The sequence below is a fragment of the Mastomys coucha genome, unplaced genomic scaffold (genome assembly GCF_008632895.1).
Source record: "Mastomys coucha isolate ucsf_1 unplaced genomic scaffold, UCSF_Mcou_1 pScaffold5, whole genome shotgun sequence".
Classification (NCBI taxonomy): Eukaryota; Metazoa; Chordata; class Mammalia; order Rodentia; family Muridae; genus Mastomys; species Mastomys coucha.
The window spans coordinates 85,377,475-85,400,043 of record NW_022196911.1 but is presented as its reverse complement, the minus strand read 5'-3'; the positions used below and the strand labels follow the sequence as shown (position 1 = coordinate 85,400,043).

Genomic DNA, 22,569 nt, shown 5'->3' with positions numbered 1-22,569 from the left:
ACACTGAAACAAGAAATGCCTAACTGTCATCCAGTCCTATCTATTCCTTAGAAACTAAGGTCAAGGTCACGACAATAATTGACAGAGCTGAGGCAAAATCTTGAGACTCCTAACTCCCAATTCACTGTCTCTTTCCAAATAAAACTCAACAGAAACCACAGTGGGTCGGGAGCAGGAATTTGAGGGGTTAATGTGCCTTGCCCATGATCTGAGAAATTTGCAGGGTGGGCGGTGAGATTTCTTATGTTTACAGACGTTGAGCATTTTCAGCAAGAGAGGCTTGGTTCTGCTCTGATCTCCAGGGGATCAGGGTAGCAAGCCCATGTGAAGGGTGTCATAAGCCCTTGCTATTCCTACCGGTTTCCGAGGTTCACACCTCAGCCCTCAAATCCCTGTATTTTTAGCTGGGTGCACCCTGGGAACCAACCCACCAGATGGAACTCTCCAGGATGCTAGCCGACCCCCAGTCAATGGACAGGAGTCACACACTGGCCCTCTCTTACAGCCACAGCCCTAGTCAGAACGGACTTGACTGTCTGTGGGGATCATGACTCAGTCCATGTGTCAGTCACCGGTTGGTCTATACTCCTCAGTACATAAACAATCCTGCTCCCACGAATCATCCTATAGTTTATGCCTAAAACCCCAGAGCACTTTGCCTGACCTCGTGGCTTCAATGTATAATCTCATGCCTTTGTGCCTGTATGTGTCCTGTATGCTGTTTCCTCTGCATGAAAAGTCTTTTCTCCTCTCTCCCTCTCACCCAGACATTCATAGTGAATAAACAAATGGCTACATGGATGGACGGGTAGATGAAAATGAATGAAGCAATGACTTAATAGCATTTGAGGAACACTAGAAAACCTTGCTATCTTAAAGCAGGCTCGGGCCCCACTCAGGAGTAAAATGAAAACACAACTCTTTCGTCTTAGCATCTTTGTGGCCCTCCTCGGCCTTGACGATTATCGGCTGTGAGTTGCATAGCAGATAGTTTAAATGATCATTATGACTCTGACACCAGGGAAATGGAGCCGACTATTTCCTTTGTGTTTAATACTATGGGAAAGTGAATGCTATTCGTATAACATACTCTCACTCGTTTACCTTCTTTGGATGCAAAAAGAGGTGGAATTATACCTGGGGTGAAGGTAATTGCATAGCTCGGCATACACTGATAGAGTTCAGTATGCATACAAACCAATGATTCACCAAATAAGCAGCAGAGAGAACAGGTTTAACTTCAGAAATGTTGACAATATCGTGTTGCCACATCTCCCATCTAATGAAACTGATTAAAATACATCATTCCATGGCAGAAAGACTACCATCATTACCACTTATATTTTAATGTAATCTAGTATTCTGTAACTTTTAATTAGAAGTTGAGTTTTGCTGGGTTCAAAGTTTTGATAATGGGAGAAGTTGGAAAAAATGGGTAAGCAGAATACAGTGCTGCAGGATTCTAGGCTCAGAGAAATAGGATGCCTCAATAGGAAATACACTGGTACTGTGTGACATGTCTGCTGGCGGGCTCTGGGTGATGCCAGGTTAATTGAGAGAGGAAGGGGAAGAAGGAAAAGAAGATGGAAGGAGAGCTATTAACTGCATCACTACATTCTTCCTCTCATTCATCTGATACTCACTCAGTGAACGGAGCACTGCCCCAAGAAAACAGCACCGAGCTTTCTTAGCTGATTTGAAACCAGTGTTGATAGGGAAGGAATGGCAGACCACCTAATGATCCTGTAGCACAGGTTCTGCAGAAGACAGAAGCCTGGGTTCATTGTCACACATACTTCAGGTGAGGTGGGAAGCCCATTTCTAGAAGTTCTCTGGGAAGCCTCTGGAACAGTTTGAGAATTGCCTTTGAGATGGTCATGGTTACAGAGACTCTGCTTGCCAAAGTCAAACTACAATAACAAACTGTATGGGTACACAGGCCTTATCTATTGTGTCTCCAATCTTAAGCCTTTACTAGATACAATAATAATAATAATAATAATAATAATAATAATAATAATAATAATAATAATAGCTTTAGATTCTAGGTTTTAGGCCTGTAAGACCTCGGATAAAGACCCCTTGTTGTTAACATGGGAAGACCCTTCCCATAGGTATGAAAAACTCTTTAACGTTCTGTCACTTGAGTAACATCTTGCTTTACTCATCATTTAATTGAGTACCATCTTGCTTTACTCCTCAAACAACATACCACCACCAAGACTCATCAGAAGACATTCTCTAGTCTTATGTATGTGGGGAAAGAATCAAAAGGAAGTCAAGAACTGGCATAATGTCCCTGGAAACAACAAGGGGGTGGGTAACTTCTTATAGTGGCACCGACTGCTCCATGCCTGATGTCATCTTTTTTCTTTAAAGGTAGATGCCTGATTTGAAAGCTTCCTACCTGTATTTTTGCACCCCTCCCCCAGTTGATGAAATGAGAAGATAAACCTCTCCCAATGCCTTTCAACAACAACAACAACAACAACAACAACAACAACAACAAAAACCCTCTTCTTTTATACATATAATTCTGAAACCGCTTCCCTTCTAATTTAGATAACTAATAGATTATTCACTTTAGGAGTAAACTTTTTTGCACCTGTGACCAGAGTGAACCTTACTAGTGTATGGTACTTGTATGTGGAATGTTCTATGTGGTCACTTCTTGAAGATGGCTCTTCAGTAGGCTTCCTCTGATTTTTTTTTTGATACAGTAGATACTAAAATAAACTTTCTCTTCATCATTTTACAGTCCCAGGAAGCAGCCAACCACACACTCCCACCTCACATGGTAAACCACATCTTCTTTTTATGTACTACTATGATTTCTAGACAACTCAGTAACTGGTCATTGAAAACGTTTTTAGAAAAGCAAGACCAGCATAAGTATATTATATTATAAGTATATTATAAGTAGTATAAGACCAGCTTATACTAATTTTTATTTCAAGGCTCAAGGAGATTTAAAAAATTATGTCAAGAACATTTATAAATAGATAAGGATCGTAGGTATCTTTTTGGGTTGTTTCATTCTTGCATTAAGATGGGGTCCCATGGAGTCATGAATGGCCTGGAACTTACATTCTTCCTGCCTCCACTTCATAAATGCTGGGGGCTTACAGGTGTGTGCTGAGGATGAGGACCATCTTGACATGAAAACTTGCCATTCAAAATTCTTTGAAACAATCTATTAAATGGTGGCTATATAAGATACCTGAAATTCTGAACCTCTGCCTTCACATAATATCAACAGGTTTTTAAATTTCTGTTTAAGATAGGGAGCAGGGGTACTCTGTTCCTTAAAGCAAAGGACCAAAACAACACAGTCCCCTGAAGCCACTGTCTGACTCTAGGTTTTGCATCATTTCCTGTTGGAACTCAAGGGCAGGTGTGCCAAGGCTGAACTCCACAACTTTTCCCAAATGGATGAGACCATATGTTGGTTCTAGAGAACTCTTGTTGGTCCACGCAGAGGAGGTCTGAGGGTATCCATTAGCACAGCCACAGGCAGGTAAGGTAATTCAATTCTTAAGGCATCCAGTAGACTCATCCTGATGAGGGAACAAGATTAAAAATCCATGCAGTAAGGAATTCCAGGTCTACACAGGATTTCTGCATTACCTGGACCCAATGTTGATAGGGAAGGAATGGCAGACCACCCAATGATCCTGCAGCACAGGTTCTACAGAAGACAGAAGCCTGGGTTCGTTGTCACACATACTTCAGGTGAGGTCAGAAGCCCATCTCTAGAAGTTCTCTGGGAAGTGCCTGGAACAGTTTGGAAATTGGCTTCCTGACCTAGAGAGGTAAGAAAGCCAAAGTTTAATGAGATTTAAATGTATCCAGCAACTCTCCCTGTACTCAGGCCAGTTGTCTTAGAGTTATGACTGCTGTGGTGAAACACTGTAACCAAAAGCAACTTGAGGAAAAAAGGGTTTATTTGGCTTACGCTTCCATTTCAGTTTATCATCTAAGGCAGTTAAGGCAAGAATCCAAACAGGGCAGGAACCCAGAGTTAGGACCTTATTCCCCAGCCATGGGAAAGTGCTCCTCGCTCACTCACCCCATCACCTGCATGACCTGCTTTCTTAGAGCATCCAAAACAATCAGACCAGGGACAGCGCCACCCACAACAGACTGAGCCCTCCCACTCAATCACTTATTGAGAAAATGTACTACGGACTTAACAACAGGCTAATCTTATGGTGGCATTTTCTCAAGTGAAGAGTCCCTCTTCCCCAGGGACTCTCTAGCCAGTGTCAGGTGGACATTTAAGGGATCATACTAGCCATCAAACTCAAACATGAACTGGCCATGCCATTTTTCCATTCACAGATTTTCTAGGGTTTCCCATGAGATGAACGCCAGCCTCCAGTATGGCGGGCAATCATCCAACTTGCTTTACCCTTCTGCACAGCATCCCTCTGTTAGCTGATCATGTTCAAACTCTAAGTGGCCCTACCCAGAATGCCCTTCGGGGAACTAAAATTTCCATGTTTCCTTTTCTTATCCCACCGCACTCCCGACTTTGTTGGTCTTTGGACATCGACAACACTCTACCCACATGACTAATAGAGGTTGCATCTCATTTATAATTTATAAAGTTGTACTTTTATCTGCCTCAAGGTCTATACGTGCTTCAGAGGCAAAGATAACCACCTCCTTTGTGTGTGTATCACCTGCCAAAGTGTCTTCAGTCTTCAGATACCTAGAAAGGTGTAGCTTCACTTATACAGACATGAATGCTTGCAGATGAGAAAGCATCACTGAAAAGTGGTGCACCATCTCAATGTCTTCCAGGATTTGGTCCCCACCACCACCACCTGAATACTTAAGTTCATTCCGTAAAAAAGCCTAGTACTTGCATGTAACCTAAGCCTATCCTTTGGTAAACTTTAAATCATTTCTTGATTACTTACAACACTCTCTTAGTTATGGTTTCTATTGCTGTGAAGAGACACCATGACCATGGCAAAGTATATAAAGGAAAGCATTTCATTGGGGCTGGCTTACAGGTTCAGAAGTTTAGTTCATTATCATCATGGCAGGCAGATGTGGCTCTAGAGAAGTAGCCAAGAGTTCTACATCTCATGATTTGCAAACAGCAGGAAGTGAAAGAGAAACCTAAGGCCTTGCTTAAGCATTTGAAACCCCAAAGCCCACTCCCTGTGATACATTCTCTCTAACCAGGCTGTACCTGATCCAACAAGGCCACACCTCCCAACGCCAATCCCTAATGACTAAGCATTCAAATATATGAGCCTTGGGGGCCCTTCCTATTCAAACCATCATGAGCACTTAATCATTCTTTCAATACATATTGTCTAGAAAATAATGACAAAAAAAAATTTGGTCCACGTTCAACTCATTTGTTTTTAACATTTATTTTTACTATGTTTAGGCATGGGTGTATGCATGTTTGCACATGTGCGCGTGAATGCAGATGTCCACAGAAGCCAGGAGGGTAGTCTGGAGCTGGAGTTGTTGACTTCACAGTATGATGGATGAGACTAAAGTCTCACTCTTTGCAAGAGGCTTAACTACTAAGCCACCTCTCTAGCCCACATCCTTTAATTAATATTTTTCTTATCTCTAGTGGAATCCACAGATAGCAGCTGATGGTTAACTGTCATTATTAAAAGAGGTAAACCTGGGCTGGGAAGATAGCTCCATCTGCAAAGCATTTGTCTTGCAGGCACAGGGATCTGAGTTTGATCCCCAGAATCCATATGAAGAGCCAAGTGGTGTACATTTATAATCTCAGTGGTAGAAAAGGCAAAAGGTAGAAAAGATAGGAGGATGCCTGGCTCTCTCTGGCTAACCAACCCAGCCTACTTGTCAAATGAGAAACCTTGTGTCAAAAAGTAAACTAGATGGCTTCAAATGGTATCACGCCCCTACTGAATCTAGACGATGTAGATTTTTTTTTCCAAAGTCCTGCAAAGAAGAGAGTGTGTACATCAAGAGGTAAGCCCTTAGGGGATAGCAGCCCTAAGCCTGGCTCCCCTCGCTGTGAGACTGCTCCAAAGAACTGTCCCTTCAAGTTTTCTCAAAATCAAAACTTTCAAACCTTTAGGCCACTGCTTTCCTCTCAATCTGAGTATGTGCTGAAGTTATCCCCTGCGCCGAAAGAGGCACTTCATTTCAATCCCAGACCCTCCTATCCCTGCTCCCACAGTGGGCATGGGGTGTGCTTAGGCTAATAAAGCCAAGAGCTTCATCTCTAAAATAAGAAATAATCGATAACGCGTTGTCATGAAATCTGAAGAGAAAAAGATGGAAGAGGGCTCTGCATACCAAATGAGTTACATCCCTGCAGGACATTACTGTCAGGAGAGCTAGGCAGTCACCATCCCCAGGCCCACCTTCCTTGGTCACATTTTCCCCTGCTTTCTCTCTTGGATCCCCTGTAGGGGAGCTATCGTCTAAATGTCCATCTGCCTGAACTCGGATGTGCGCATGCGTACAGGAACCTTTGCTCGGCTCTCTAAGGATGATCTAGTTTCTTCCCTACAAAAAAGTCCTTGGGGTGGGAGGAACACCTACAGCAGCCCCCATGTGTTTCTTTGATCTCCTGCCACTATCGGAGTGTTGTTTTGAAACTTATTTATGGATGAAAGCATCCCCCTCCCCCCCCCCCAAAAAAAAACCTGCTGTCAGAAGGGATTTCAGCTCACCTCAGATCCAACCAACGCTGAGGTTTTAAATGTATAAAGCTGAGATGGCACAGCTACATAAATATTAAATGGGCAATGAGATGCCAATATTTTTATTGCTCTTTGCTACTGAACTCTGGGTAGAGCAGAGACCACTGGTTGCATACACCTGACGAGAGCTCATAGTTTTTAATAGACCCATATTTGATTTGGAAAGTTTTGAGTACACAATAGTTGCTAATTGTTCTTGGTTTTTAAGGAGAGGGTGGGAGCTGAGCTTCAGCATTCGCCATGCCTATGAGAGACTGGGATGCCAAACATTTGGGTTTACATAAAAATTCTATCACGGATGCTTGAAAGAGAAAGCAACAGCTGACGTGGGTGTAAGAAGAAGTGTGGCCGCTGGCCCCTCCCCCACCAAGGTGGGGCTCTCCCACCTGCCACATCAGAGCTAGGAAAGCTGTGCTACGCCTTCCTGTCTATATACAGTCTGAGGTCTCTTCAGTTTTCCTCCACAGGCTACAACTGTGGGCTTCCTAAAATGCAAATTGGATATAGCGGCCCAGTTTCTCAATCACTTAAAAAGACCTTCAAATAGCATTGGCCCATCTTAACCTAATGCAGAACTTGCTCCCAGTCCCACCTTATCTCTGGTTGAAGTTGCTCTTCCTTCACTGTTCCTGAAGCACTCATCTGGGGCTCCAGAAGGAGAGGGATATGGTTTCCGCGAAGGAGGCCTGTAGCTAGTGTTCAAGAGGTTCAGGGAAACCCCGTAGCTGAAGGTGCTGGGGCAAAGTAGAGGGAGTGGTGCCATACTAGAGGGGCCAGTTTCACTCATCTCACTTCTGTTTCCTTTAACTGCCTGGCAGTCTCTTGACCACTCCATGATTCTGTGCACACACTGCAGCCTTTGCCTGGGGCACCCTATCCCACTGTCCTTCAGTAGACCTTAGCTGCCTCCAAGGTTCGTAGAGGAGTCAGCCCTGCCCTCTGGATCTTTACCCAACTTTGCCCCAAGTTTTCAAGATTGGCCCCACCCTGAGACCACCTCTTTTATAGCAATCTGTTTGGATCTTAATACCATATTAACTTGTCAGTCTTCCCCTGCTCCCCCAGTGAGTTATAATTATTTTGAGGGTGAGAGCCAGGATTTATTCAGGTTTGCATCCCAACATTTTCCAATGTTGGGTCCCTCGTGGGGTCTCAATTAAAGACTTACAAATTGATGAGTCTATCATCAGTGGATTTAAAGTTCAATTTGATTTACTTCAAATGTGCCAACAATTAACTTGGTATGATATACCAAATTTGGTAGGTTCAATTATCTTTATCTGATGTACACATATTATGAGTAATCCTTTTAGGAAGGCCACACGTGTCTCTCTCCACCATCCATAGATCAAGTACTTTCCTTCCAAGATGTACTTAATGCCAGTGACTTTTCCATCCCAGCTTGAACAATAAATGATGAAAGACTTTAAGAACTGAAGAAGACTTCCCCATTGTCCCAACAATGCTGAGCTCTCTTGAATATTTGCAAAATAGTAATTTTGTTCTTCCTTTTCAACTGTGGAATTTGACAGATCACTTTATTAGATGCTCTAACTCTTTTCAGATATATTTCTTGGGCATCTACCACATGGTAGTCATGGTCCAAGAAAAAGGGCGTGTATGGGCCAATGTACATAGAAAACAGATATGCTTGAGAATGCTCAATAGTATATGGTTTAGGTCCAAATCTCCAGTTCCAATGAACCTTGTGAATACTGAAATTACAAAGGCACCACATATAAGAAGAAATGCAGAAACCAAAGGCAACAAATACAAGAGAGATAATACCAAGAAAGCAACCTGGCCTTTTCCAATGCCCCTGCTAAGAGAGACAGTATACGGTTTGATGCTTCACCCTTCAGGGGGGATCTGGGGAAAACACACATGTATTGCTTTCAAGATGAAGTTTTCTTGGATATCCTAAAGCCATGAGACTCCCCCAAGAAAAGAGCCCGCATGTGGACTTGTCGTATGCCTCAACATCACCCAGGCTGACCATCCTCCCACACAGAAGTGCAGGTTGAGCCTGAGAATAGAAAACAAAGTTCTTTGTCTCCCTAGGGACACATTTTCTTGCCTTGATGGGAAAATCTAAGGATCAGATTTTTTTTTCAGGATCAGTAAGATACCTTGTTGAGTAATTTACAGTAAGACGTGAAAACAAACACAGAAAGGAAAGGCACCAAATAGCACATCCCCCTCAGTGAGAGAGGGGAGGCCCCCTGGCAACTCCCAAGGGGGTCTGCTTCCCCTTCTTATTTACTTACTAAATGTGTTCCCTTTCAAATTCCTTTAGATCTTGAGTCACTGCTTTGGAACTCGTTTGTTCCCCAAGTCCATCCTCCTATCACACACTTAAAAGCTTGCATGTCTCCACCCAGAGAAGAGAGAAACAGGTGGGAAAAAAAAAAGACAGAGAGAATCCTTGCTGGGAAATGGGCATGCTCAGGGAGGCTACAGAGGGTGGTGGGGAGCACGGTTTGGCATCAGCACAGCTACATAGACTGCAGCAGACTGACGTGTGGACTAGGCCTTGCACCAAGTCTGCAGTGACTGGGTTGAATGGCTGCTTCCTTCTTCCTTCCGGTCTTTCTTGTTTCCTTCCTTCCTTCTTTCTTTCTTCCTTTCTATCTTTCTTCCTTCCTTTGTTTCTTTCTTCCTTTCTTTCTTTCTTTCTTTCTTCCTTCCTTTCTTTCTTTTTTTTATCAGTACTGATCTTGGCTCCTAGTCCCACATGTTCCTGCCATGAGAATACAGAATATATGTTCACAAAACTCACTGCCCCCTGTTTTAGTTTGACATCCCCCGCACCCCCCCACCACCACCATGCCAACTATATCTCCCTCTTAAGATCATAACAAGGAAACTACAGTATTGAAGACAGTCCTCTGGGCCATAGGAAAGATAACAGAAGAGCCACTCTGTCTTGGGCTGTCAGAGTCAAGTCCAGTACTGGAAGCTGTTTAATGGGGTTTCCTTTAGCATAGCAGAACTCAACATGGTTGTGAGTCCCTTTCAGTTTTCCCCTGTGTGGAGTCAGGTGGTTAGGGCTGAGCACTTTACATTAGAACTCTGCTTTGATAAGCACGGAATCAAGCTGATAATTTCAAAGTTTTGAGTCCCAGACAGCTCTTCTGTAAAATTAAAGAAGTGGTATTTATCACAAAGGAGTCTCCCAAGAATTGAATGAAGTATTTATTAAAAAAGTGTACTCCCCCAATAAATATCAACACATGTTCTCCCAGCATCCTCCAGTGATAACTTTCTGTTACTTTCCCATGAATCATTATACATTTTTAAATCAAGATTTTCTTCTTGCCTTCTAATTTTTTGTGGCATTATTTAATTCTTTTAAAAATAACTGGATCAATTGTCTTAAAACCGTCGATCAAGCCTCTGCTGCTGCTTCACAGGCATCATCAGAAAACACCAGACAACTCTGCACTGACTGCAGAGATGCCCTTCATCTGGGCACTTGACATCCCAGCAGCCACAGTCCTCCTGGGCCTCTGCTAGTGCCTCATTAAAATGAGCAAGCAGTGGACTACAGATGGAGACCAAAGGACCAGCATGAGGACAACATGTTGAAAATTTGCTAAGAGAGTAAATTTAGGTGTATTTTCATAAAAATAAGAGTAACTATGTAAGATGGTGGATATGTTAACTGGACTGACTCTAGTAATTATCTCATGATAAGTATGACCACGTCATGCTAAATGATCACATCATACATCTTAAAAATATACAGTTCTAAAATTAATAAAGTCCAGCAGTCACCGACAAAAAAACATCATACATCAATTTCATAAATCTGTTCTTGCATTTGCTAGCTTCGAGGGACCAAGTGGGCAAGGTGATCAGAGTCCCTGTCATGGAGTGAAAAGTGGCTGCACTGCACTCTCCCTATGCTGAAAAAGAACAGTATTGGTGCTCCAAGACTTAGTGTTGTCTTTGGAGTCAGAAAAGACAAAAGGATGTTTTTAGTAGTTACTGGGAAAAGAAAAGAAGCATGAAGGTCAAGGGGAGGAAGGAGGAGGAGGGAAAAGGAAATGGAAGAGGTAAATGAGGAAGAGGAAGAAAGGAGGAAGAGGGAAGAGGAAGGAGGAGGAAAAGGAAATGGAAGAGGTAAAAGAGAAGAAAGAGTAAAGAGAAGGAGGAAGATGAAGGAAGAAGAGACATTTCCAACAAAATGAAGTGTATGTGAACTTCTTCCAAAAGAGGAAGGAGCCTGTCATGTTTGAGGATCTAGACACTGGAAAGAGAAAAACACAACCAAGTCCGAGGAAGGAAAAACAAATATTCCAGAGCTTGGAGAGGGATTCGAGACTCTCCCCAGGCTCAGTTAGAAATGGCAGGTGAAGCGGGCTCAGGAAGGCATGGCCTTCTTCAGAGTCCCACCACTTTGGTTCAGTTGGTCAAATTCTCTAGAATGACTTCTGTCTGTCTGGTGGAAATTCTAAGAGTAAGTGATGAAACTATCTGTACAGATTAACAGATTCTCATGAAGTTTTGGGTTTCCTTCCCTGGAGACAGGAGAAATGCAGTGAGTCATGCACAGTACCCAGTAAAAAGCCCTTTATTATGTAACTTAATGGGAGCCAAACACAATCAGAAAGAAACCCAGTTGACCTGAGCCCTGATTCCATAACTTCTACCAAAAGAAGGAGAGTGGATGTCAAACATCAGTGTGGTGTGGATCTTCCCTCAGTGGATTTGCATCTTTCAAGTAAATGTAGTAAGAGAATGAAAAAGCCACAATGGAAAAAAAAACAAAACAAGCAAATAAACAAACAACAGCAAACAAACAGCCTCTGAAGAAAGGGTCATTACCTGGCAAGGAAGTTGACATATTCTGATATATCATACGATATGACATCTTCCCTGTGGCTGCTGACCTTAATTTTTCAAGCATGCAATAGGATTCAAAACGCTGTCAATTGGTCATATGTGTTGTCTTGTACCTTATGTATTGTCTCAGTAATTTTTTGCCCTGGGGCCAACTAGGTCCCGTTTCCAGAGTCCGGGTGCCCCTAAAGCAGCGGTTCTTAACCCGGGGGTCACTACCTCTTTGGGATTCAGACAACCTTTTCACAGGGATCGCCTGTCAAATATCAGATATTTACATTATGACTCATAACAATGAGATTACAGTTATGACACCTGGAGAGATGGCTCGGTGGATAAGAGCACCGACTGCTCTTCCAGAGGTCCTGAGTTCAATTCCCAGCAAACACATGGTGGCTCACAACCATCTGTAATGAGATCTGATGTCCTCTTCTGGTGTGTGCTACAGTGTACTCATGTACTTTTAAAGTAAATAAGTAAATCTTTAAAAAGAGACAAAGCTAGAGATTACAGTTATGAAGTAGCAACAAAAATGATTTTGTGTTTAGGGGTCACCACAGCATGAGGAGCTGAAGTAAAGGGTCGGCACAGCATTAGGATGACTGAGAACCATTGCCTAAAGCAACCTTATTGGAAAGTTTGCCCCCATGGTGATGAGAGCCTCCCCAGGGCTGCATAGATGTCCCAGTACCACCACCCGCTCCTTCTGTCTTCCCTACCCAATACTCGCAGATTCTCTGTGAGACTATGAAACTCTAGGCAATTGGGGCAGCATTGCATATGCCTGGTAGGGGGGAGTGGCTGAACACTCTCGGTGAAGAACCGGTGAGTGGTCCTCCCTGTCCCCTCCTTTGATGAGGGAAGGTTAATCAATAATCAACAAGTCCAGCTGGGATGGCGATAGTCCCGTACAGGTGTTCACAGCTCAACTTGTGAAGACGAGGGCTGTCTTGCTTCGGGGAAGAGTCCTGTCCTCCATATGTACACATGAGATTGCTGCTCCTTTGCTCCGTTTACCCGGAAATCCCTCTGAAATGTAGAACGCCTGGCCAAGAAGTTCTTCCTGCTGCAGCAAAGGCTTCACTCTACACAAAACAAAACAAAAATCTCGGATTCAGGACGTTGATCCAAAAGACGGACTCTCACCCAAGGAAGAGGCATACCTCACCTTCGGATCTCTCTAACTGCCGTTCAGTTATGAGCCCGAGATACTGATCGTTACAGTCTTTAAAAAGCAAATGCTTCTTTAATGAATCAAAATTATCACCACAATTTCTCCTTAAAAAAAAAAAAAAAAAAAAAAAAAAAAAAAAAAAAAACCTCTAAACAAGCAACAATCTAGCTGGACATCTTACAACTCAGCACTATGGCAGTGTTCCAAAGAGAAAGAAACAGTGGATCCGTGTATCTGGATTAGTGAACTATGAATCTATTTTCAGTTCATAGTGTCCTAAAACTGCCTCTTCGTGCAGCCCAGATAACTATGGAATAAAACATAAACACAATGTATGATAGTAAAATATCCTTTATAAACTAATAACAAAACACAATACTACTGATGAAGGCCAGATAGTCCACTTAGACGCGGGGCACTCTCATACCACTGGGAGGACCAGAATGGTAGTTCTTGCCATGCAAATGGTCAACATTCCAGTTTGTCAGCCCTGACTCAGTCATGCAGTTGCTCAGTCAAGTTCGAAGCCGCCTACCTTGCATGCTGTGTCCTGTACCAGTTTCTGGACCAGCCCTGAACAAAGCAGCAAGAGTGGATGCAGCAAGTCCGGACTCCCTGCTGGCCACTGCTCAGGCCTCGTAGGCAGTAAGCACTTGGCAGTTGACCTTATTGATCTTCTAACCCTCGCCATGCCATTCCTACCTCTGTGGGAGGGATGAGTATTTTGGTTTTGACCACTGCTATCAGAACGTTACCAATTTGTGAACTGTACACCCATCAGATACTATATCCAGCTGGCCAGTGAGTCTGTCAGAGCAACCTCATAGCGTTATCCATGGATAGAATGCTTAACTTGTTCCGTGGGGGGGGATGAGGGGGGATGTGTGTGGATGCGCAAGTGGCTACATATACACAAATGAATCTAGTACGAATTTTACTATGCATACAGGACAGTGAGTGATTTATAAATACCAATAAAATATGCAATGTTCTTTATTGTAAAGCCCTTATAACCTAGTAACTTTACCCAGGTGCATTTGCTCATTGGTTTGAACCCCTCCTCTGAAGCGAACAGCCATCATTAGTTCTGATGTTAATATTGGATGCTGCTGCTCTTCTCATTTCCTGAACTGTAGCAAGACAAAAATGAAACAACGTAATCCGCTTAGGAGCCCAACTTGTTTACCAACGTCATAAGCAACTGCCCTGTTAAATCAAATCATAACTTTAAAATACTAAAAGAGTATTTTCTCAGTGTTTTGTGTGACTTGCTATGCCAACTGCACATATAATTTTTATATTTACTTATGTGTGTGTATTCACACATGCACACACACACACACACAAGTGCATTCCATGACAAGGTGGGGGATGGGAGGTGTCAGAGAGCAACCAGCAGGAGGCAGGAGTCACCTCTCTCCTTCGACCAAGTGGGTTCTGGGAGTCAAGCCCAGGTCACCAGGCTTGGTGACAAGTGCCTTTACCTGCTGAGCCTTCTCAGTGGCCCTGAAATTTTTCACTTTAATCAGCATTATTAATATCACCTCTATTTCTTTCTTAAGTCTAGACCACAAAGTTAGTAAACTTACTCTCCAAAAGACCAGCGAGTACATAAATTAGTTTTTGCAAGCCACATATGGTCTCTGTCACAGATTATTTATGTGTATGTTTTGTTTTTTATAATCCTTTAAAAATGCAAAAAAAAAAAAAACAAAAAACAAAAAACAAAAAAAAACAAAAACCTAAACTAAAGCCATTCTTAGCTTGCAAGCCACACAAAACCAGCTTTGGGTTAGGTCTGGAATGATAGCTGGCTGGTACTTGGGCTAGACAGCTCACAAAACAATAAAACAAGCTATGATTTATATCACCTGCTGACTCTCTAGTGTAAATATCCCCTCTGTGGACAGTGTCAAGATCACAGGACTTAGCTGGGCAGGTGCTGAAGAGGCGTAGCAGGGCAAGTCGCCCAGTGTTCAGATGTAGACACCATCGTGCATAGCCTCAAGAGCATGAGAGTGAATCAGAGAGCCGGGAGACTGAGCACCTGTTGCCTTTTGATGTAATTTATTCAGCTTTTCATCATGTCTATACACCCTGTGGGGCTCTTGGTATCAGCTCTGTCTTCCTCCATCTCCGTAAGGATGCTACCTCAAAGAGCCATGCTGTCATACTGCATGGCTCCAAGTGTGACATAATGAGTCCATGCTGGACTCTATACTTTGTCATTTGCCTGAACCCTTCCCAACACTTCATTTTAATAGCCTAAAAAAGCCAGTAGATAAGTCTACTTAGGAGATTCTTGGAGCCTTGAGGATCACTGGGCTTCCATTTCTTCCACTGGGACAAATCCCTTAAGCTTTGCCATCCCAGAGTGCAGAACAGAGTGAAGTACAGTTCACCGAAAGGCACCCTGGCTCTGGCTAAGGGTCTGGACAGTTCTGAGAGGGGAAGCTCCCGTGTATCTTACTGGAGATGTTTGGCTGGCAGCAGCTGGGCTCCTGAAGAACTTCAATATTCAAGATGCATCTCATGCTAAGTGTGGCAAGAGTGTGAACTACTGAAGGCAGTAAAAGCAATAAAAAATGAATATCTCCCATGTAGACATCCAAGAGGATCAAGAGAAAGAATAAAGTCACCCACACTCTTAGGAAATTCAAAAGCAAATGATAAAGACTACGTAGCAGACTTTTTGGGGTGCCCAACAGTGCTTGTTCACTACTTAAAAAAAAATTGTACATTTACACTTCTGTGCTCCCTGACTGTATCTCTATGTAGTACTGACACAGGACAAGCAAAAACTAAGAGTGGAAAGATTGCACGCAGGTAAATTAGCTCGGGCTTCTTTTATGGATGGCAAACTCTACAATAAATAAATAAATAAATACAGCCTTCTGATCCAAACATTGCTTTTAATCCTGTAAAAGGAATAGGTGCAAGAAAGTGTTTCTGATATTGGGGTGCACTGGGAGACTTTTGCCCTTCATTTAAATCATTGTTTTTCTAGGGAAATTTAATTTGGGGAAAAATGTTTTTCTAATTAACTGTATGACCGTGTACTGTGCAAACAATAAAGATTCTTGTTTGAAAGTAACGCATGCCCCTGCTCCTAGGACTACCAAGGGAACTTAAAATGAAAAGAAAAAAAGAAAAGTCTAGCAGCTCCGACCTCACATTTTATCAGAGCTAAAAAAGACTCCCCAGCTCCACAGTTTTCATGTTAGTTTGCAATTTAAAAGCCACAAGGGTTGAGCGGGTTCGAGCTGTACCAAGAACCTTTCTCTCTTCACTAGGAATGGCTGCGATTGATTGCAGTCTGGGTCTCTCGGTGGCTGCGTCCTTCCCTCCCTCTCTGTTCCTCTTGTGCTGGGGCTTGGCCTGCAAGGTTAGAAACTGCACATTTCGATGGCTCCGAGGAAGATTTCATAATGCTGGTGCTGGGCTGGGCAGTCTAGCCAAATTCCATTCATTAGCCACGGCGCCAGCCAGAGTATGACCAGCAAGAATGCTGTGTTGCTTCCATAGAAGAGCTGATAGGAAATCGGAAGTGCACCACCCCCGCCCCAGTTTTTTCCTGTCTGTCTCTTTCAGTTTTAGTTCCTAAGAGGCAATATATGGACAAATGAAGGGTTCAGGATTCTGGACTGTGGAAGACAGGAGTCAGTTGCTAACCAGACCCGGAACGGAGCAACTTAACCAACACTATTCTCTCTTGTGTTTTGATCTATTCTGACACTACTGGTTTTAAAAGTATCTGTGTACAGTCATCAGATTTGCACGTACATTAGACTTTAAGCATTCCAAAATCAGAAATCAAATATCCAGCCCACCTGAAGTTTCCAGAGCTGCTGCCACTGCCGTGACTAAGATGGGGCTTTGGAGAACAGTCCTAATCGAGTGGTTCCTGCCACAAATGAACCATTGATACAGGAGTCTTCTAGGACCCCCAAGGGAATTAAATTTCTCACAGGCAAGCTGCTCTGACCCCTTAAATGCAAAACGTTTGAAGAAGCAGGAGCTTCATGAAGAAGTCTGACAGTTGCTGGAGGGGTTGGGGGCAGGGAGGGGGGAGGGTGCGGAGCAGATTGGGGGTGGGGGATGCTTCCCCTGGGAAGTTAGGGAAAGCTACAGCATCAGATCCTCTGAAGAAGGAAGAGAGTATACTAAGAGACAAAGCAGCGTAAACAGTGATGGGTGGGAGACAAAGGGCCGCTGATGGGGGAGAGAAAATACAATGTTAATAGCATATTTTTCCTGGTACACTCTGGACAGATGGGCTGTGGGCCCGAATGACGTGAGGATCTGCAGTGTATTAGGTTGGATTGGTGCATCGGCAATGCTGGGTTTTGGGGGCTTCGTTTGGTTGGTTGGTTTGGTTTTGGGGTTTTTGGGGGGATTGGTTTTTTGTTTTGTCAACTCAAGAGAAATCAATTCAACATTAATGCAGTGCTGCTTGTTGGTGTGTTTGCTCCTGTGTTGTCTTTATGTTTGAAAACAAACCAGCCTGAGACTTAGGAAAGTGTGCAGACCACAGCTCTCTGCAGCTTGCGATATACCTGCTATAGATGACATTCTCTGCTTGTGTGCCCAAATACTTCAGTCATGAATCTTGACACTGAGTCTGAGACCCACTCCATGAGATCAAAGACTTCATGTGACAGGCCAAGGCTGTCGGGAGCTCTTTATCTTCCTAAACTTCAGAACTGTATTTTTCTATAGCTGTCATCAAGTCACTGTGGGGTGAAGCTAGAACTTTCCAGCCCTGTCCTAATTCTTTTCCTGGTGCTAGAACAAAATATCCGAGGCTGGGTAATTTATCACAGAAATAGTTTTTTATTGTGGGTCAGGGTTCTGAAAGCTGGGAAGCCCAGACGCATGATACCAACAAAGGCATCATGCTTCTTCAACTCATAGCTGAAAGCAGAAATATGCAGAGGCAACAAAACAGGAGGGACCAGCTTGTGTTTAGACCACCAACTCTTATGGTAACTAATCAGGTCCCATAAGAACTGAGCACTCCTTCCAGAATGCCACCGCTTCCTCTTAACAACCAAAGCATCTCTCAAGGGCACTACTTCCCCTTCCAGTGCTGGTGGAGACCAAGTTCATCATGGCCAGGACAAACCATACACAAACCATAGCACTGCCCAAAACAACTCAGCGCTCTTGAATCGTAGGTAAAAATTAAGTATTTGTTAAAATCACAAAGCTTGCCACTTGAACAGCCATAGTTATCTAATGTAAATACAGTGAATCACTGAGCCACAAGGCTTTAAGGGGCTCTGACACCTTTTTTTTTTCTCATTTTCAGTTGTTATGAGCCACCACATGGCTTCTGTTTCCCAAGCTATACTGAAGGCAGTCTCAAATTATGTCTTATTCTGGTTTTAAAGTTTGTCTATGTAGCTCTAGTCCTCCAGGGATGTAGAGAATGCTTATATGTGGTTTTCTCAGGGCTATCCTATGGAGTCTTAAACTACCTACAGAGAACTTTCCAGAGGCAGCATGCTCAGTTGTCTTCCTGAATCCCCTCTTGTTCTCAAGGGACTCCTGCTCAATAGTCTGTCCTTCTTTAGCTGGTCAGAAGCAGCTTCCATTTCCATGTAGCTTCAGGCCAGAAAGATCCCCCCTCTCGGGCCCACCCCCCATCACAACCCACCCCAGCCCCAAAAAAAGTGCATGGAGGAGAAACACCGTTGGCAACCCAGAGCACTCTGGCTATCCCGGCAAGGAAAACTTTTCCCTCTGATATGAGTATTTTTTTTTCAAACTCCTTCACCTTTGAAACTCAGATGAGTCACAGGATCTAACCAGACTACTGTGTGAGAGCGGATGGTGATCCCCAGATCAGAACCTACCTCTGCACAAACCTGCTCCCCGGTTTTGTTTTGTCTGTCAAGAAGCCAGGTCCTCGTGTTCTACTGAGACATGTTTTTGTAAAGCACATTTTCAATAGAGTATAAATACTTTTTATGCAGACAAAAATAGTGGTTCCTTCAGAAATATTGGGCATTGTATCTTTGAGCAAAGTCTTACTGATGGCTTGCCAAACACTCTGTTAGAATTCCTACTAACCCTTCCTCTGATTTGAGGCTGTCATCTGAATTGTTAGACCGGAGACCCAGCCCTTCCCTGACAAACATCAGCACGGGGCTCTGAGCTGGGGTCTTCTCCCCGTGGATCGGGATTTAGATAAGACTGTCTCCTGTTGCTTGGAATGTTGGGTGACAGGGCTTGGTCCTGAAGTTTCTACACACTGCTGGTGCTGTTGACTAAGTAGATGGCTCAGTGGCTGACTACGCCTGCTGTTGGCACAGGTCTGTTCCAGTATGTGTCCCTTTGAGAGGTTCCCATTTTGCAATCAGACTCAGGAGGCCCTTTTCCAACCATTGCGTAACGTATGTCAGTGGGGTCCGGGTCCTTGGATTGTTGTTTCTCGTGCCCTGCATTAGTGAATAGAAAGGAGCTTGAGGCACGGAGAAAGCCTGTCCTGGAACTGGCTGTTCTGGCCAGTGATTCGTACAAGTCAGAGGGCCGCCGGGGCTCCATCTTCCCTGAACAGCTTCTGTGGACTGCATGATTGTAGTGCTTGGTACTTGGCTCCCAGAGACTCTGAAGAAATCCCAAGGAACAAAGAACTAAGAGAAGACACAGACGGAATGGGTGGAGGTAGCTCAGCACTGACGTAGGAACTGGAACAGTAGTTCTCAACCTGTGCGTCGAGACTCTTTTCCACGAACACCCTTTTCACAGGGGTCACCCAGGGCCATCAGAAAATGCAGATATTTACAGTATGATTCATGATAGTCGCAAAATTACAGTTATGAGGTAGTGATGGAAATAATTTTATGGTTGGGGATCGCCACAACACGGGGAGCTGTATTAAAGGGCCACAACATTAGGAAGGTTGAGATCCCCCTGGATTAGAGAAAGGCAACTGAGTGGGGGAATGGACGGACTGACTTGCTGCTGGGGGGGGGGGCGTGGGGAGGGGGAGGGGGAGCGGATGTGGTCTGCCATCTCCTGTGGGGAGGATATGGAGCTCTTTGTTTCTCAGACCTGTTGAGTTCTTGGTTCCTAGATGTTATTTTGGTAGCCAACTCTTTTCTGAGAGCAAGATCCAAGAATCCTCTCTCAGAGGCTTTAGTAGGTAGACTGCTTGGAATCTTATAAGGAACACCTGGTACAGGGCAGCCAGGGAGATTCATTTCCAGAGTGTTCCCCAATGTGTTGTTCTGTTTGGGTGTATTTATGTATTTGCTGCCTTTTAAAGATTTTTTTTTTAATTTTTCCTTCATGTATATGTGTCAGTACTTGTATGTATGTATGTATGTATGTATGTGTGTGTGCATGAATTATGTATTGTGTATGCACACATGTATGTAGGCATCAGATGTCCTGGAACTAGAGTTGCAGGTGGTTATTGGCTACCATGTAGGTTGTGGGAACCAAATTCAAGACCTCTGTAAATCCAGGCGTGCTCTGAACTCCTGAGCTGTCTTTCAGGCCGCTGCTACTTGGATCTCTCTGAGTTAGAGGCCAGCCTGAACTACATAGTAAGTTCCAGACCAGCCATCATGACATAGTGAGACCTTCTCTTTGAATAACTGTCATGGGTTTGCTGTTCCTCCAGTCTTTGTTTTTAGTTTAGTGTGACCTTCGACCCTGATTACAGAGTTCTCTCAGTTCCTCTTTAAGAGACTCTGCCTCTTCAGGAGCTGGTAGCACAGAAGAAGAAGAAAACATTTTGAAAAAAATTATATAAAACTTAATATATATTATACATAATTTGTAAATAAAATACTCCTTTAAAGGTTTCTTTATATTATATAACCATATATATTATATGACTTTAATCTGTAATTCAAGCTATTTCATGAAGATCATCTGTAAGGATAAAGAACCAAGCAGAAAAGCCAATAATGAAGCTTCTGGATGTTGATGCTTATAGTGATTAAGGTCTGTTCTGGGATTGCCTATAATGGAAGGGGAAAGGGGGAGCTGACAGGAGACATTATGGAAGTGAAAATTGTGTTCAGCGATCAACTGGTTGCAGGGAAGGAGGAAGAGAAAGCAAGGACACTCTGACACTTTGGTTTAGCGGTTGGAGAGATGAATATTCAATTCCTTCAATTCCGTAACACCGAGTAAACCACACTCCTGGCAAAGAGACCTGCCTAGGGGAAATTCAGACAAACCAGAGGCACTCATGCAGCGTTTTACAGGAGGAAGCTAAAGCACAAAGGAGACGCCATACCTAGCGTCACACTTTTAAGACCCACGGAGACACTAAAGATAAGACCAATATCAAGGCCGAGCACACGCAGCAAAAGAAAAAGCAACATCCTCTCCCCTGCCCTCCCCCTGCCCCACCCCTAGCATCAACTGGAAAGGGGGAAACCAAGAAGAACTTAGAAACAGTCAAAGATCCAGGAGAAACCTAGGAGTGTTGTAATCCAGAAAAAGAAGGCTGCAAAAAACTGGGGCAGGGAGGGGAGAAGAGGGGAAATGCTCCTCATTGGGGCTGCCCTGAGAAATTTAGGGAGTATGATATCTAGAGAGTGAAGAAAGCAAGCTGGACTTTAAGGGGACAAAGAGGTGGCAGCAAACTGAGAGCCTAGATGTTAAGGTGTCATAGAGAATATATCATTAGTCTTCGTGTCTCTTGTTTGTTGTCAAGAGGTTTTTCCCTGTGACTTTGGCTCCTAAGGCTCCAGCTCTGTCACTGCTTGCTATTAGTCCCTCCTTTATGCAAAGTTATGTAAGACTCAAGCTAGCCCCTGTGATGTCCAGTTCATCTTCCTGGCTGTGGCCTGTTGAGCCAGCAGAAGATTCTAGGAAAGGATCCAATCACATAGTATGATGGGATGTTGGAATTCGGTTGATTTGAGCATGGATGGGTAGCTTCTTTGGGGATGTCAGAGGAGATGAGCACTGGACAGGTCAGCCACAAACCGCAGCTCCTGGAGGAGCTCCTGAGAATGGCTGAGAGGAGCCTGAGAGAGGGAAGCTGGAAAGGTTAGTGTAGGAGACACTGGAGGATGTTATGAGGAGAAGGCATCAGATGAGGAAATAAGCTGGGAAGTGTCTTCATCTGTCATGAGAATTGTAACTCAAAAAAAAAAAAAAAGAATTTTTCAGTAAAAGAAGAGACAAAATCAGACAAAGTTCACCACTTGCATAATCCAACTCATATGTTGGGTTGCTGTATTATCCATGATGTGCCTGAGTGTGTGTCTGTGTACACAGATACACAGTGTCTTTATATTCCAATGGTCTCGTGGACAAAAATTAGCACCATTCACCCCATAGGCACTTCAAGAGACGAGCTAAATGCCCATAGCCTCGTGAATCATGCTGACTTAGGTTTGTGTAAGTACAGCCTACAAGGTTCTTACAAGGAAACTACCTAGTAACTAATAACGAGTTCTCAGAACACATCCCTGTCTTTAACAGATGCATATTTAATATGCATTGCAGCTCACAATACAAACATCACATATGGCACACATAATATCATGTAAGTTGTTATCTATCAAGATTCAAAAATTCATAAAGCATATAAATTAGGATTGATATCTTTTTCTCTGGAGGAGGAGGTTCATCTTTTTTTTTTTTAAGGTGATCTTGGAAAGTGACACTATCCGAGAAGTACTATGAGCTATTCGAGGATGGAGGTGGAGTTGTTAGAGGCATTTTTTGCAGTACTGTTTATCATGTAACTGAGTCTTGTCTTATTCTCCTCCCCTTCTCCCTTCCCCCTCCCTCCTCTCCCCTTCCCCTCCCCTTTCTCCCTTCCCTCTCTCCCCTCCCCTCCCCTCCCCCTTCCCCTCCCTC

The 22,569-nt window shown here is 43.6% G+C and overlaps 1 protein-coding gene across 6 annotated transcripts in view; it reads left to right on the top strand.

The window, feature by feature from the left end:
• Ankfn1 (ankyrin repeat and fibronectin type III domain containing 1) overlaps positions 1–22,569 on the top strand; it is a 407,382-nt gene that overhangs the window by 311,482 nt on the left and 73,331 nt on the right. The gene's annotated exons all lie outside the window — the stretch shown is intronic.